Source organism: Balaenoptera acutorostrata, chromosome 10 (assembly GCF_949987535.1).
Source record: "Balaenoptera acutorostrata chromosome 10, mBalAcu1.1, whole genome shotgun sequence".
Classification (NCBI taxonomy): domain Eukaryota; kingdom Metazoa; phylum Chordata; class Mammalia; order Artiodactyla; family Balaenopteridae; genus Balaenoptera; species Balaenoptera acutorostrata.
In genome coordinates this window covers 100,213,158-100,228,435 of record NC_080073.1, presented here as the reverse complement: position 1 = coordinate 100,228,435, position 15,278 = coordinate 100,213,158, and the positions used below count along the sequence as shown (strand labels likewise).

Genomic DNA, 15,278 nt, shown 5'->3' with positions numbered 1-15,278 from the left:
CCAGTGCAGGGGACACGAGTTCGAGCCCTGGTCCGGGAAGATCCCACATGCCGCGGAGCAACTAAGCCCGTGCGCCACAACTACTGAGCCTGTGTTCTAGAGCCCGCAAGCCACAACTACTGAAGTCCGCACACCTAGAGCCCGTGCTCTGCAACAAGGGAAGCCACTGCAATGAGAAGCCCGCGCACCGCAACGCAGAGTAGCCCCCACTCACCGCAACTAGAGAAAGTCCACGTGTAGCAATGAAGACCCAATGGAACCAAAAATAAATAAATAAAGTAAATAAACTTATTTTTAAAAATTGCAGGTAATTAGTTTTTTATGCAGATTAATCCCTTTGAAACATACTATGGTTCCCTGAGGTTCAATTTTGCACTTAGATAACCAAGTTAGATCACTTACGCTATTTGAAAACCTAGAAATCCACGAGAACAAACGTCATGTCTAAAAACTGCCTCAACATTTCACCAAATGGTGATTCTGAAGTAGGCATTCCAAATTCTTAAAAGCTTGGACATATTTTGTAGAAGCGCTCATTCCCTGAAAGCTATACGAACATCATTAGAGTTACACACAGCAGGAAATGATTTGGGACAGTCTCTCCACAAACTCACCTCTGTCAAAAGCAAAGTTATGTGTACTAGTTTCAAATAACAGATTCCTAATTTTTCCATAGAAACAGGTAACAACAGACTTACAAATTACTAAATAAAAGTCTATATCACTATGGTCTGGGGTAATCAATAGTGCCTGAAACTTGCTTTCCTTATCTTACACTTGAGGGAACGGTGGCCTAAAGACTTCTGGGAACATGTAGTGCAGATTTGTCTAAAACTAACCACGAGCTCCCACACAGTAGGTCTCTTCATGAATGAACACACTAAACAAGCTCTAGTGACCAGCTTGTCCGTGGTTCCCTGTTCTGAGTTCCAGTTTTATGGGTCCAAGCTGCTCTCCATCTGTGCTTCTTCTCTCACTGCTGTTACTTAATTTGCCCTCCATTCTGCCTCTACTTCATGGCTCAGGTGGGGCATAACAGTATATACCGGGCAGAACCCTCTCCCCAGGCTGCTTAAAAAGTCACTGAAATAGAACCACACACATAGAGCCAATTGACTTTTGACAAAGGTGCAAAGGCAATTCAGTGGTGAAAGAATAGACTTTTCAACAAATAGTGTTAGAACAACTGAACGTTCATACACAAAACAAAACAAAACAAAACAAAACAAAACAAAACCTTCAACTGTAACCTCACACCTTATTCAAAAAGCAGTTTACCTCGGAGGGATCATTGCTCTAAATGTAAAATGTAAAACTAGAAAACCTTCAGAAGAAAACGTGAGAAAATCTTGTGACAGAGGGTTAGATAAAGAGTTCATGGATGAGATATCAAATGTACGATCCATTTAAAAAATGGATAACTTGGCCTTAAACAAAATTCAAAACTTTTACTCTGTGAAAGACACTGTTAAGAAAATTAAAAGTCAAACTGCAGACGGGGAGAAAGCATTTACAAACGACATATCCAACAAAGGATATGTATCCAGAATGCATAAAGAACTATCAAAACTCAACAGTAAAAAAACAAACAAAAAAAGTTAAAAACCCATTTTAAAATTGGGCAAAAGACTTGAACAGATGCTTCACTAAAGAGTATATATGGATGTCAAATAAGTGCATATGAAGATGTTCAATGGTATTAGCCATTAAAGAAATACAAATTGAAATCACAATTTTGGATTTAATTTGAATACAAATTAGAATGACATTTTAAAAATCTGACAACACTAAGTGCTGATGAGGATGCAGAGCAACTGAAATGCAAAACTGTTACTGCCACTCCGTAAAATAGTTAGGCAGTTTCTTATAGCATTAATTATACATACGCCATACAACCCAGCAATTTTACTTCGAGGTATATGTTCTAGAGAACATATGAACACTATGCTCACACAATCACTTGCATATGAATATTTATAGCAACTTTATTCATAATCGTCAAGAATAGAAACAATCCATATGTCCTTTAATGAGTGAACAGATAAATAAGCTACGGTACTTCCATGTGATGGAATATTATTCAGCCACAAGGAGGAATGAGCTGTTGATACATGCAACAGCTCAGTTGAATCTCAAAGGCATTATGATAACTAAAAGAAGGCAGTGTCAACAAAAGACTACCTACTGTATGACAACTTGAAAAAACCAAAAAATCTCTTTTTTTCCCATAATGATGGAAAGAGATCACTGGGTATCAGGGCTTAGGGCTGTCGTCTGGGAGTGAGTAGGGGTGTGCATACAACAAACAGATAGCCCAAAGGAGGTTGTTTGGGTAATGGAATGGTTCTTTATCCTGATTGTGGTGGTGGTTACATACATCTATGCATGTGCTAAATTACACAGAACTGAATACCCTTAGAAAGTTAATTTCACTGTATGTTAGTTTAAAAAATAAAATAAACTGTTTGCTTGACTTATTTCCACAGAAAGGAGCTGTAAGCCCCGACAACACTCAGAGCCATATCCATTTATTCATTCAGCAAATATTCACTGAGAACCTAAGGTGTGTCAAATGTTTTTGTAAGCACTGGGTACATGAATAAGCAAAGCAAAGATCCCTGCCTTCCTGGAGTCTGTAGTCCGGCCACACCTCTTGATGATAAATTTCCAAGACTCAGCCAAGTAAATGGGGCACTGAGGTAAGGACAGAGCTGGTGCCTTCAGAAGCACCCCTTCATCTCTAGGCTCTTTGTCTCTAGGCTTCACCTCCAGAGTTAAAGGAAGTGTACAACTGTTTCAAGGTCCCTAATGAGAGTGTACCAGCTACAGCAAGACTACAGCTTATACCATAATTAGGCCACCTCTTGCCCTCTTTCTCATCTTCAGACACCAAAACTAGACAGAACTCCAGAATTTCTGCTTTGTGACAGACAGCAGTTTCAGGTAACACTATATAATCAGACCAAATTAAAAGATTAATGACATCACTTTAACATTTATTATCTTATTTGATTCTCTCTACAAGCCTGGAAGTAGAAAATACAGCTATTACGATTCTTATTTTACACACATGATGAAAGTATCTCACAGAGGTTTCAAATATTAAGTAGTAAACTTGGGATTCACGCTGGTGTTCTGTCGTCAAGACCATATTGCTTTTCCCTCTACCATAGTGCAATGGTCAAATGAAAATAATTCCTTTGCATTTCTTGGCTTGGCTAATCCACAGTTGCCTAAGGAGTGCATTAATTCACACTTATTTATTCAACAAATCTTTATTGAGCAATTGCTCTGTGCCAGTGGTGGCACGAGCAGACTTGGTTCTTACCTTCGTGAGGCTTGTAATCCAGATGGGGAGGCATACAAATGAATGCAAAACTGGTATAAAGGGAAAGAACATCGGAGAAAGTCATGGAGGCATTGGATAGGGCCTCCTTGAGAAGGAAGTTTTAAGCTAGATTATGAAGGATGAAAAGTTAGTCGCAGTTAATGACTCTTTCAGATAGAAGAAACAGCATGAAGGAATATCCTCCGTGGAAATTGCTGTATTTCAAGGAATTGAAGGAAACAAGAGCAATCTGCAGCTGCACATCAGTGTTTCTCAACATTGGTTGCATTTTAGAATCACCAGGAGAAGTTTATTAAGAATAATGATGTCCTTCTGTTCTGTCGACAAACGCTTATCTTAAAAATACCCCAGACTTTATATTCTTTGGCTATCACCCCAGTTCAAGCGCTGTTATCATTCAGTAGGATTCCTGCAGTAGTATCCCGACTGGTGTCAATAAACCTGTTAACCTGAAGTCAAATAAAGTCCCTTCTCTGTTCAAAACCATCATAAGGCTTAACATCTCACTCCAAGTAGAGGTTAGGGAGTAGGGTGGGGAGCACAGATGACACAGTGCCCTGGAGGCCACCCCAAACCCCGAACCCATCTGACCCTGTCCTCTACAGCCCCGCCCTTGCTCACTCTGTCACAGGCACATTAGCCTCTTTAATGTTCCTCAAAACATGCCGGCCACACTTCCTTTAGGGTCAAATAGCACCTGCTGTTTCATTTTCCTGGGATATCTGCTTGGCTGGTTCTCTGACCTTCCCAGTGAGGACTACCTTAACATCTATGCATGATGAGGATGTTTAGAGCTGCAGCGACAATGAGAGGTAATTGCAGAAAAGCTCAAGAAGTTGGCCAGAGCCTAGCACTGGATTTTCTTAATGGGCTTCTGGAATCTTGTAATATGAAATAATGTGTCCTTGCTGTCTAAGCCATTGTTAGGTATTTTACTTGTAGCTAAATGCCAGCCGTTCATGTATACTACATTTCCATATGTGCCCAGATTTGTTGCTAGAGTCTCTAGACTTAGGTCACTCTTTTAAAGATTATTGGATTTCAATTTCTGAATATAGACAGCTTTTTACATATACACAAATATATAATTTCATTACATGAATGTTTTTATACATATTAGCTTTTTTTAGTTGTTTTTATAGTTGTTGCCAGTGTTTTTCTGTAGTCGTTTTTCCCTTTCCTTTAAAAAAATTGGATCACTTTCCCCCTAACATCAAACCATATGTGACCTTAGATAACTTATATTAATAATCCAGCTTACATGATTTCATATAATGTCTGTACACAATACACGATCATTTAGAAAAATATATTTATAAACTATATGTGATATAATGTGATATACTGACTTTGTATCCTGTGACATTGTTAATATTACTGTATTAATTATAATCTATTTTTCTATAAGTCTCTTAGGATTTCCTAGTAGTTAATCATGTTGTGTGCAAATAAGAACACCCTTGCCTCTTCTTTCCAATCCATATACCTTTATTTCTTTTTCTTGTCTTATTGAACTAACTAGAACATCTAGTGCAATGTTCATTAAAAGGATATTACAGATAAGACACATTGCATTATTTCTGATATTGGAGGAAATATTCAATCTTTCACCAATAAATATGATATTAGCTGGAGGTTTACACAGATGTCTCTTAGTTTGAGGAAATTCCCTACTATTTATAGTTTCTTGAGAGTTTAAATCAGAAAGCACTGTGAATTGTGTGAAATTCTTTTTCTGCATTTTTTGAGATTATCATAGGCTTTTCTTCTTAAATCTTGTAAAATACAGTCTATTGCATTGATTCTCAAACCATTCTTGTATTCCTGGGATAATCCCCACCTGATCATGGTGTGTTACAATTTTGATACATTGCTGGGTATAATTTGCTAAAGTTCTGTTAAGATATTTTAATCCATGTTACTGAGGGATATTGCTCTGTAGTTTTAGTTTTTTTTTAAAGTCTTTCTGGTTTTACTCTCAGGGTAATGTTGACATCAAAAATGATTTGTAATGTTCCTCTTTGATTCCTTCCTCTTCAATTTTCTGGAAGAATATATGTGGAACTGGTATTTTTTCTTCTTAGATGTTTGGTAGAATTGACAAAAGAGTATATCTGGGCCTAAAGTTTCCTTCCTGTGGGAAGGTTTTTGACTATGAATTCAATTTATTTAATAGATATAAGACTATTCACTTACTTATTTTTTTCTCAGTTGTTTGAATTTGTTTGTTGGTCCTTTGTATGTCTTCTTTGGGAAAAAAAATTCTATTCAGTTCCTATGCTCAATTTTAAATCAGATTGTTTGATTTTTGCTATTGAGTTATATGAGTTCTTTGTATTTTGGATAGTAACCCCTTATTAGATACATGATTTTCAAAAATTTTCTCCCATTCTATAGGTTGCCTTTTCATTTTCTTGATGGCTTCTCATTTGAAATTTATTGAATTTCCTTTTTTATGTCTTCTTTGGCAAGGATTTTTTTTTTAATTTCCAAATATTTGGGGCTTTTTCAAATAATTTTCTGTTATTGGCTTCTAATATAATACTATTTTATCTCAGCTTATACTTTGTATGATTTCAATCTTTTTAATTTTATTGAAACATTATTATGGCCCCAAACATAGCCTCTCTTGGTGAATGTTTCATGTGTACCTCAGAGGAAATGTGTTTTCTGCTATTGTGGGTGGAATGTTCTGTAAATGTCAAGTTGCTTTATAGTGTTGTTCAAGTTTTCTATATCTTTGCTGATTTACTGCGTATTTGCTCTATTCAGTTCTGGAATAGCATGTGCATATCTCCAACCATAATGGTAGATTTGCCATTTTTTTCCTTTCATGTCTATCTGTATTCATACATTATGACATTGTTATTGGGTGCCTACATATTTAAGGTTGTTATATTCTCTTGAGAAATTGACCTACATATCATTATATCGTGTCTCTCTTTATCCTTGGTAATATTCCTCATTCTACAATTTGATACTAATATAGCCACTCCAAGTTTGTTTTGCTTATTTGTTGGACACTACAGTTTTTCATCCTTTTACTTTTAACCTGTCTGTGTCTCTAAAGTAAATTGCTTTGTTTATCCAATCTGACATCTCTGCCTTTTACTTAGTGTTTAGATTATATGCATTTAGTGTAATTGTCAATATAGTTATGTCTAAATCTATCTTATTATTTGTTTACTGTTTGTTCCATCTGATTTTCGCCCCTTTCCTGCTGCTGCTGTTGTTGTTGTTGTTAATCGAAAATTTCTAAAACAATGTTTTATGTACCCTACTGGATTATTTAACTATACCACTTTCTTTCAACTTTTGATAATTGTTCTAGAATTTACAATATATATCTTTAATATGTCACAGACTACCTTCAAATTATATTATACCATTTTACATATAGTGTAAGAAACTGAAGACAATAAACTTCTATGCACTCCTTCAAAAAAAAAAAAAACAGAACAATGATGTCCAGGCTTTACCCCCAGATAATTTGATACGTTTGTTCTGGGGCAGAGCCCAGACAAGAGTATTTGTTCAAAACTCTACAGAAGAGTCAATGTACAGGCAAAGTTAAGAAGCATTGTTTTACTAGGTTTGTCGAACCACAGATATAGGCAAAACTATATTTAAGTATGAATAGACTTCTTTTAGAATTTATTAACATTTTGGTTGATTTTGAGTGGACTTAACTTTTTTTTTAAGTCAGTTAGGTTTAAGTGGTCTATTTTTGTACTGAAAAGCTCACATAATATTCATTGGTTTCAACATATGTGGCACATAATGCAATAAGCTATAGTGGCTCTTTAGAAGCATTGATGAGAAAGCTCTAGTAAAAAGGAGACCATTGCCTCATCCACTATCTATACTTCCAAAGATGGATGAGTGACCTAGAGGCAAAGAAACATGGCTAGTGTGGAGCACCCACAGGATCACAGCCTGAAGCAGGAGATCATCAGATACCAGAGCTGAAGTATGTTATTTTAAAGGTCCTTTGAATTGGACTTCCTGGATGCATGGTACTAGTCTTACAGGAGTCCCAGAGAGCATATACTTGACCCCTATTATCACTGACCCATATGCAAACAATAAAACTTGGTCCCAATTTTTTAAAGTAATGTTAGATAAGAAATGAGTGCTGGAGGGCTTCCCTGGTGGCGCAGTGGTTAGGAATCCGCCTGCCAATGCAGGGGACACGGGTTCGTGCCCCGGTCCGGGAAGATCCCACATGCCGCGGAGCGGCTAGGCCCGTGAGCCACAACTACTGAGCCTGCGCGTCTGGAGCCTGTGCTCCGCAACAGGAGAGGCCACGACAGTGAGAGGCCCGCGCACCGCGATGAAGAGTGGCCCCCGCTTGCTGCAACTGGAGAAAGCCCTTGCACAGAAACGAAGACCCAACACAGCAAAAATAAATAAATAAATAAAATATTAAAAAAAAAAAAAAAAAAGAAATGAGTGCTGGAATTGTCTTGTGCTTTCTCAAAGTAGGTGCTTTTCTACACTTGGGTGGCTCAGCCTTTCCAGGTCACAGAGCCTTATTTCTGCATCCTGATTTTGTCCTTGAGCCAAAACCTACAGCAACTATGAAAACAATCTCCATACGTTTGCTGAAATCCAGTGGTTCCTTACAGTTCTTCAAATATACTTTGTACCATTCTGACCTCTTAATTTTTCTCATGTCTTTTCTTTTACCTCAAAGAAATGTGAAATTAACACATATTTCCCCAGATCATACCAATACAAGATTTAAATGGGGTTGTATTAAAAAGAAGTTCAGGCAAATTTCAACTGCCCTCAAAAGCTTACCCATTTGTTTCCAGATGCCTATGAGCTCACCTGAGCTCATGATCTCCTCACCTATCTCATCCCACAGTGGCCTCTGTAACACCTTGAATTACAGAACTGTAGTACATAGAACACAGTACATGTACACAGTATGCCTCATTTTCTCATGGGATAGTATGTACCATAATATATATATATATACACTTCCAAATATATATACTTCCAGTTCTTACAGAATTTCAGTGAAAAGGTTCTTTTAGCAGGTTGGCAAGTGTTTCCACGCAGTTCCCCTCTCCCTGGGAATCCCACCCTGAGATGACTGAGATGGGGAACAAATCTGATCGACAGAGAGCATACATTTCCCACCATTGCCCCTCTCCCCTGACAACAAAATCTTCGTTATTCAGCCAATTGCATCTGCTTCACTTCTCCAAGTGTGAAGTCTCCCAGAAGACCTGCTGGTCCTGGAGGTAAATAGAGTGCTGGCAGGCTCTGCCACCATCTAGTCAACCTGGATACATATACATTATCTCAGTGGTGGAGTAGGCCTGGGCTCCCGTGAGCCCCGGAGGTTGAGGATTGTATGTTATTTTGGTTTACAATTGCAAGGCATTTAGCAGCGTGTTTTGCTGACGGTGGTTACACAATAAAATTCTCCTGAATTGAATTCTGCATCACAAAACACATATAGACCTTGCCAGAGACCATTGTTCACGCAATGTAGGCACATACAAAACAAAATTGTCAAGCAGAACAAATATTTCCCTAGTCTGCCCCCTAAAAAATAAAACAGCCTAAAAGATAGTGATAACCCCAAAGTTATATCATGGGTCTTTTTTGTCCGGCCTTTCATTTTCCATAAATAATATTTTCTGGCCTCAGGCATTCACCTATTTGCAACCATGGGATTAAAACAACAACCATGGGATTAAATTCAGAATCATCTTAATGTGTGTGTGCGTGCACGTGTGCATGCACGTGCATGCATACGTGTGCTGGTAAGTCACTTTGTCATGATTTGGGGACTCTAGTGGATTCAGCAGGTTACATATGGAGCCTATCAATGTGGAACAGCTTGTGGATATCATAAATATATTTTTCAGATAGAAACTTTGCAGCCGTGATCACACCACGTGCTCACCCCTTCCCTAAGGTTCACTCCTTTATTTGTAAATAGCCAGAAAGCCATCAAGCCAGAGTTTAATAAACATTTAATTTGAAATGAATTACCACATGTTGTGTTTGTTTATCCATTATTAAATCTCTGAGCAACATGTCAGTGGCAGGAACAGCATACTGTATCACAGCACTGATATATTAGAAAACAAACCCACGGGGGATATTAACTGCTAATACTATGTCTAGGAAGCCTCCAAGAAAAATAAATAAATATATGCAATGTAGCAGAGACAGACATTCGAAGAGATTTTTATGTTTTTTTTTAATTAATCTATTCAGAGCAAGGGCAGAAGTTCCCGTGTAGTCTTTGAAATGTGAGGCTCATATTGGTCTCTGAGCTCAGAACACAGCAAATGATAATCAGCCTTTTCCAAAGCATTTTCCTAAAGCATAAAAGATTCTTCCTCTCATGGTATACAGTGCTCCCATATTGAATGTGTCAGTATTCATATTTCTTGGAGTATCACCTGTCCTCCTTTTAAGGGAACTGGGGGCAGACTTTTTGCCAAGTTCAGAGCACAGGGCAGTAGATGTGGAAAATATAGCCACAGTACCCTGAGGAAATAATAGAAAGCAAAAATGATCTAGTGAAAAATGGTCTAAGAGTAATTGCTTCTAATCTTCTGCTCAGGATCCTAAAACTAGGTTAAAATGTAAGTATCACTGAAATATTATTACTGTTAAACCAGAACCTGCTTTCTCTAAAGTTAAAAATTCTAAAATAAGATTTTTAGCTTCATATTTAATCCTAAAACATTAGGGGGAAGGAAGGAAGGAAGGAAAGAAGGAAGGAAGGAAGGAAGGCAGGAAGGAAAGAAGGAAGGAAGGAAGAGAGGGAGGGAGGGAGGAAGGAAGGAAGCAAAGAAAGAAACCCACATTACATATGCACAATTTTTAGTGTCCCAAATAGTGGCTTTAGAGTTGACTGGATATTTGAACTTGATATTTAAACAAAAAATTAACTGCAGTTTTCTATCTTTTTTTTTTTAATTAATTAATTTATTTATGGCTGTGTTGGGTCTTCATTTCTATGCGAGGGCTTTCTCCAGCTGCGGCGAGTGGGGCCACTCCTCATCGCGGTGCGCGGGCCTCTCACTGTCGCGGCCTCTCTTGTTGTGGAGCACAGGCTCCAGACGCGCAGGCTCAGCAGTTGTGGCTCACGGGCCCAGCTGCTCCGCGGCACGCGGGATCCCCCCAGACCAGGGCTCGAACCCGTGTCCCCTGCATTGGCAGGCGGACCCTCAACCACTGCGCCACCAGGGAAGCCCCCTTTCTATCTTTTTTATAATCATTTCTTTTATATGTCTTGATTTATTAATTCTATCTCAGGAAGGTGATCATCAACCACCAGAAAAGATGTGGACTTTTTCTTCTCCTTCTACATCTCAGATTCCCAGGTTACACAGATTATGTGCTATTGTTAAATTAATTTATTTTCATAGTATAAGGGCATCCCAAGCCCTCCTGTTCGAAGGCCTGACTAATCTGAGTTGATGTAGACAAGAGGTGGGTAAAAGTCTTTCTTTTGCAGACAGGACTGAGTAAGACTTAATCACAATGTCCACGAATGTCCTTGACGGAGCAGCCCCACGAAGCATTTTGGAATGAGGCTAAATCTGCCCTTCGCTTCTCTGTTTCCTTCTCTGCCCTTTTATGGCACTCTCTACTCTTTCTTAGGTTGCCAGTGCCTTAGACCCCCCCACCCCGACCTTCCCCATATCCACATTGAGCATATCAACAACAGCATAGCCATTGTTAGCCACCTGGGATATTTGCATTTAAAATAAATAAACCAAAGCCTTAAACCTATTAAAACCCAGCATAGAATGCTTACAGTCAGCTCAAAGGTGTGCATGTTGAGGACAGCAAACTCTACCCATTATTCTCTAAACCCAGACCATGACTCGGTCACCTCCTACCTTCTCAGGCTATGAGTAAAGCAAATCCAAGTTCTCAGGTGTGAGAAGCAATATACTTTAATCAAGTTGCCTTATAGTGTTGGCAATTATTACCTAGTGTCAATATATATCTCATTTCTAATTCAGTTTCACAAATATTTGTTTAAAGTCAGTGACATAATTCAACATATATGAATTCTGTGTATAAAATTTCAATATAACATTTCCAGGTATGATTCTATAAAATGACACTGAGTTCTCTGGAGGTGGTGGTGTCTCAGTAATCTGGTGATAATGGTTTTACTCATAGGGAAACAGGACAGGTGTGAATACGGAAGCCTAGGGCTTGCGCTGGACTTGCCTGTTAGGGAAGGAAGTGGGGTTCTAGAAATTGAGCTTAGCAATCGGTGGAGTTTTACTTGGCCCAACAAGGCAAAAAGTCTCCAAGGGATTTGGAAAACTCCAGGCAAAACTTAAGAAATGTTTATCACTGGAAATTGAATATGAAGCTCTGTGTTGCCCAGCAGATAGGTAGAACGAGACAAGGAAGATGGATGTCACCTAAGAAGTCAAATAGTGCAGGCTTTGGGTCTGATTATAGTAGGGATCCAGCATCCTTCGGAAACATTGCTGTTTTCCTGAGCTATGCCCTCATCCCAACACTTTCATCATTCTACATACTCTCCCAGTTTGAAATCTACCACATACCAGTCTCAGCTAGAGTCTAGGTGTTTATGCCTCTCTAATGGACATATTCTCCTTCCCAACTTCCACCTCCCTCCTGAGCTTCACATGCATTTTTCCAAAGATCACCTGAACATTTCTACTTGGGTATAATATAAGAATCTCAAAGTCAGTAGGTCCAAAATCAAGCTCATGGTTTTTCTTCTAATCTTGTCCTTCCCCCTTTATTTCCTGTTATCTGCTGGTTGACATCCATATCTACTCATGTTAAAAAATTAGGAATCATCCCTAATTCTCCTGTGCCACCCATATCCAATTAACAGGAACATTCTTATTCTTAGTCCTATGGTCACTCTATTCCACCTCTTTAATACTTTAAAAAATTGTACTCTCTGCTCCAACTTTACTATCTCTGCCCTAATTCAGACTCTTATCTGTTGCCTGGACTGCTCTAAACTTTTCCTAACTGATCTGTTTCTAGTCACGCCTTTCTCAAATAAACCCTCCTAAAAATTACCAGAGGGATCTGCCTAAAATAGAAAGTGAAATACATCACTCGCCTTCCTAAGATCCATCCGTGGCTATCCATTTAATGCTGATTTCTCATCAGCCACAATAGACCCAAGAAGACAGTGGAAAAAAGAGTAAGGGAACATAATTAGTATCCTAGAATTTTATACATGGAAAAATGATCTACCAAAAGTAAGGAAAAATAGACTTTTGCAGACATGCAATGACTAAGAGAGTTCACCACTCACAGATCCAAACTCTAAATGAATTACTAAAGATTTATTTCAACAAGAAGAAAAATGGAACCAGACCGAAGACATGTTACATTAAAATATTATAAAGCACAGATACTGTCAAATGTGTCAGTAAATTAATTTTATATTGAAAGTAAAAAAAAAAAAAACCTAGATTCTCTGTTTAACAAAAAAGTGAAACTGAAGGCATAGCCAACAATAACGTAAAAGTACACAGAGGTGTTTAATGAGTAGCTAAAGCACACTAAAAGTCCTTGTCACACTCAGAATAGAAACGAAGTATTGAATAAAGTTAGAGTTTTAAAGATAATTTATACTTAAATATGTAGATAAGAAAATTAAGGATAATAGCTAAAATAACAATAAAATTTATAGATTAAAAACAGTACAGGAGGGACTTTCCAGGTGGCGCAGTTGTTAATAATCCGCCTGCCAGTACAGGTGACAAGGGTTTGAGCCCTGGTCTGGGAAGATCCCACATGCCGTGGAGCAACTAAGCCTGTGCACCACAACTACTGAGCCTGTGCTCTGGACCGCGAGCCACAACTACTGAGCCTGTGTGTCACAACTACCGAAGCCCACACACCTAGAGCCCATGTTCCGCAATGAGAGAAGCCACCACAATGAGAAGCCCATACACGGCAACGAAGAGTAACCCCCACTCGCCGCAACTAGAGAAAGCCCGTGTGCAGCAACAAAGACCCAATGCAACCGAAAAATAAATAAATGAATAAAAAAAAAAGTACAGGAAAAATAAAATAAAATAATTATTTTGAGTTAAAGAGAAATTCAAAAAAGAAAGTATTCTTTAAAGGCAAAGAAATAGGATGGTAAACATAAAATGCAAAATAAAATGTTATCAAGTACAAATAGAACAGTAATAAGAATAATTACCAAAAAACCTAAACTTACCTATTAAAAGACACATATCTACTTGTCTCGAGTACAAAAATAAAATTCAGATTTATACTGCTAAAAAAGATATATCCAAAAGGGCACCACCACAGGTGAATTTTAAATTTTTAAAATAAAGTGTAAAAAAATAATATATGCTATGAAACTATTTATCAAAAAAATCAGATGGTAGAATTAATATCAGAAGAACTAGATTGTAAATCCAAAAGCATTAATAGACATAAAGAGAGACTACATCTATATAAAAGAAATGAGAACATCATAAAAACTATAACAATCATAAACTTGAATGCACTTAACAACAGATTTAAAATACATAAAGCAATATCTGGCAGAATTACAGGGAGAAATGGACAGATCCAGTCATAATTGGAGATTTCACACATCAGATAAATAAAAACTGAAGATAAATGTGTTAAGCTTTCAAATCAAGGAGATTTTAAAAATAACCCCAAAGATAATCTGAAGAAAATGAGTAAAAAAATAATGAGGCTAAGAATATAAATGTAGAGTAAACAAAAAATCAATCAAGAGTCTTAATGGAGGCAAATGAGCAATTGTATATTTTTAAAAAATGAATTAAAATGCATGTCTTAAGCAATATTAGGAATGAAAAGAAGAATATAACTATAGATTTAGTGTTATTTTAAACTTATGATAGTATTCTTATATATTTTCTTATAGATATGTAAAATATCTCTCGAATAATACATGAAAAAAACACTGATTCCTCCAAGGAGAACAATAGTTTGCTGGGAGGGCAGCAAGGGGAGACAGATTTTATTTCAAACAATTTAAATGTATTGCCTATCCAACAAAACTGTAACAGAAGGGAATGCATTTCAAAAGGTAATACAATAATATGACAATGCTAATCCCATCAGTTTTAGACTAAGTTAATCCAATTAGAATTAAATTAATAATAAAGTGATTGAATAATCATTAAAAATCAAAAATTGAATCAGAAATCAAAACTTTCCTACCATTCACCCCACCTAAAAAAAAAACGACACCAGAACTCTTACAGATCAATAAGAAAAATAAGTAAATAACCCAAAGAAAAAGTGGACCAAATATAGGAAGAGGTAATTGTCACAGAAGATAAAATCCAAATGGTCAACAGAAATATATGAAAACCTTTCTTGTATTCAAGGAAATTCTAATGAAAACACAGAGATACCACTTCATTCCAACTGAATTGACAAAACTGACAATAACAAAGATTGATAAGATGTGAGTCAAAGAGACTCTGCTACACAGTTATTGGGTTGGAAATTGATACAGCTGGATGGCAGTGTGTCACTATGCTGTCAACTTAGGATGTGTGTGCCCTGACTCAGTGATTCCTTTCCCTGTAGATATACTGTAGTGAAAGGCACACCTGTGAGCACACAGAGGACATGTCCAAGAATAATCACTATAGCCTCATTTGCAATAGAGTGAAACTGATAACAACATAAACAAAAAGAATTAACAAATTTTGTTACAATCATGTAAAGAAGTTCTATACAGAAATAAAATCAATAAACCAGAAATTCATATATGTGTTTGTGAGTGTGTGTTTGTATGTGTGTGTATGTAAATCAAAGATAATATTGAGAAAAAATAAAGTTCCAAAAGTAGACCTAAAGTATGATATATTTATATAAACTTTATAAACATAGGCAATACATTCTATATTGTTTATAATTACATACATACCTAGGA

At 37.2% G+C, this 15,278-nt stretch overlaps 1 protein-coding gene across 1 annotated transcript in view; it reads right to left on the bottom strand.

Moving 5' to 3' along the window:
• The window catches only part of LOC103007135 (uncharacterized), a 243,392-nt gene that overhangs the window by 99,980 nt on the left and 128,134 nt on the right, over positions 1–15,278 (bottom strand). The window lies entirely within an intron of this gene.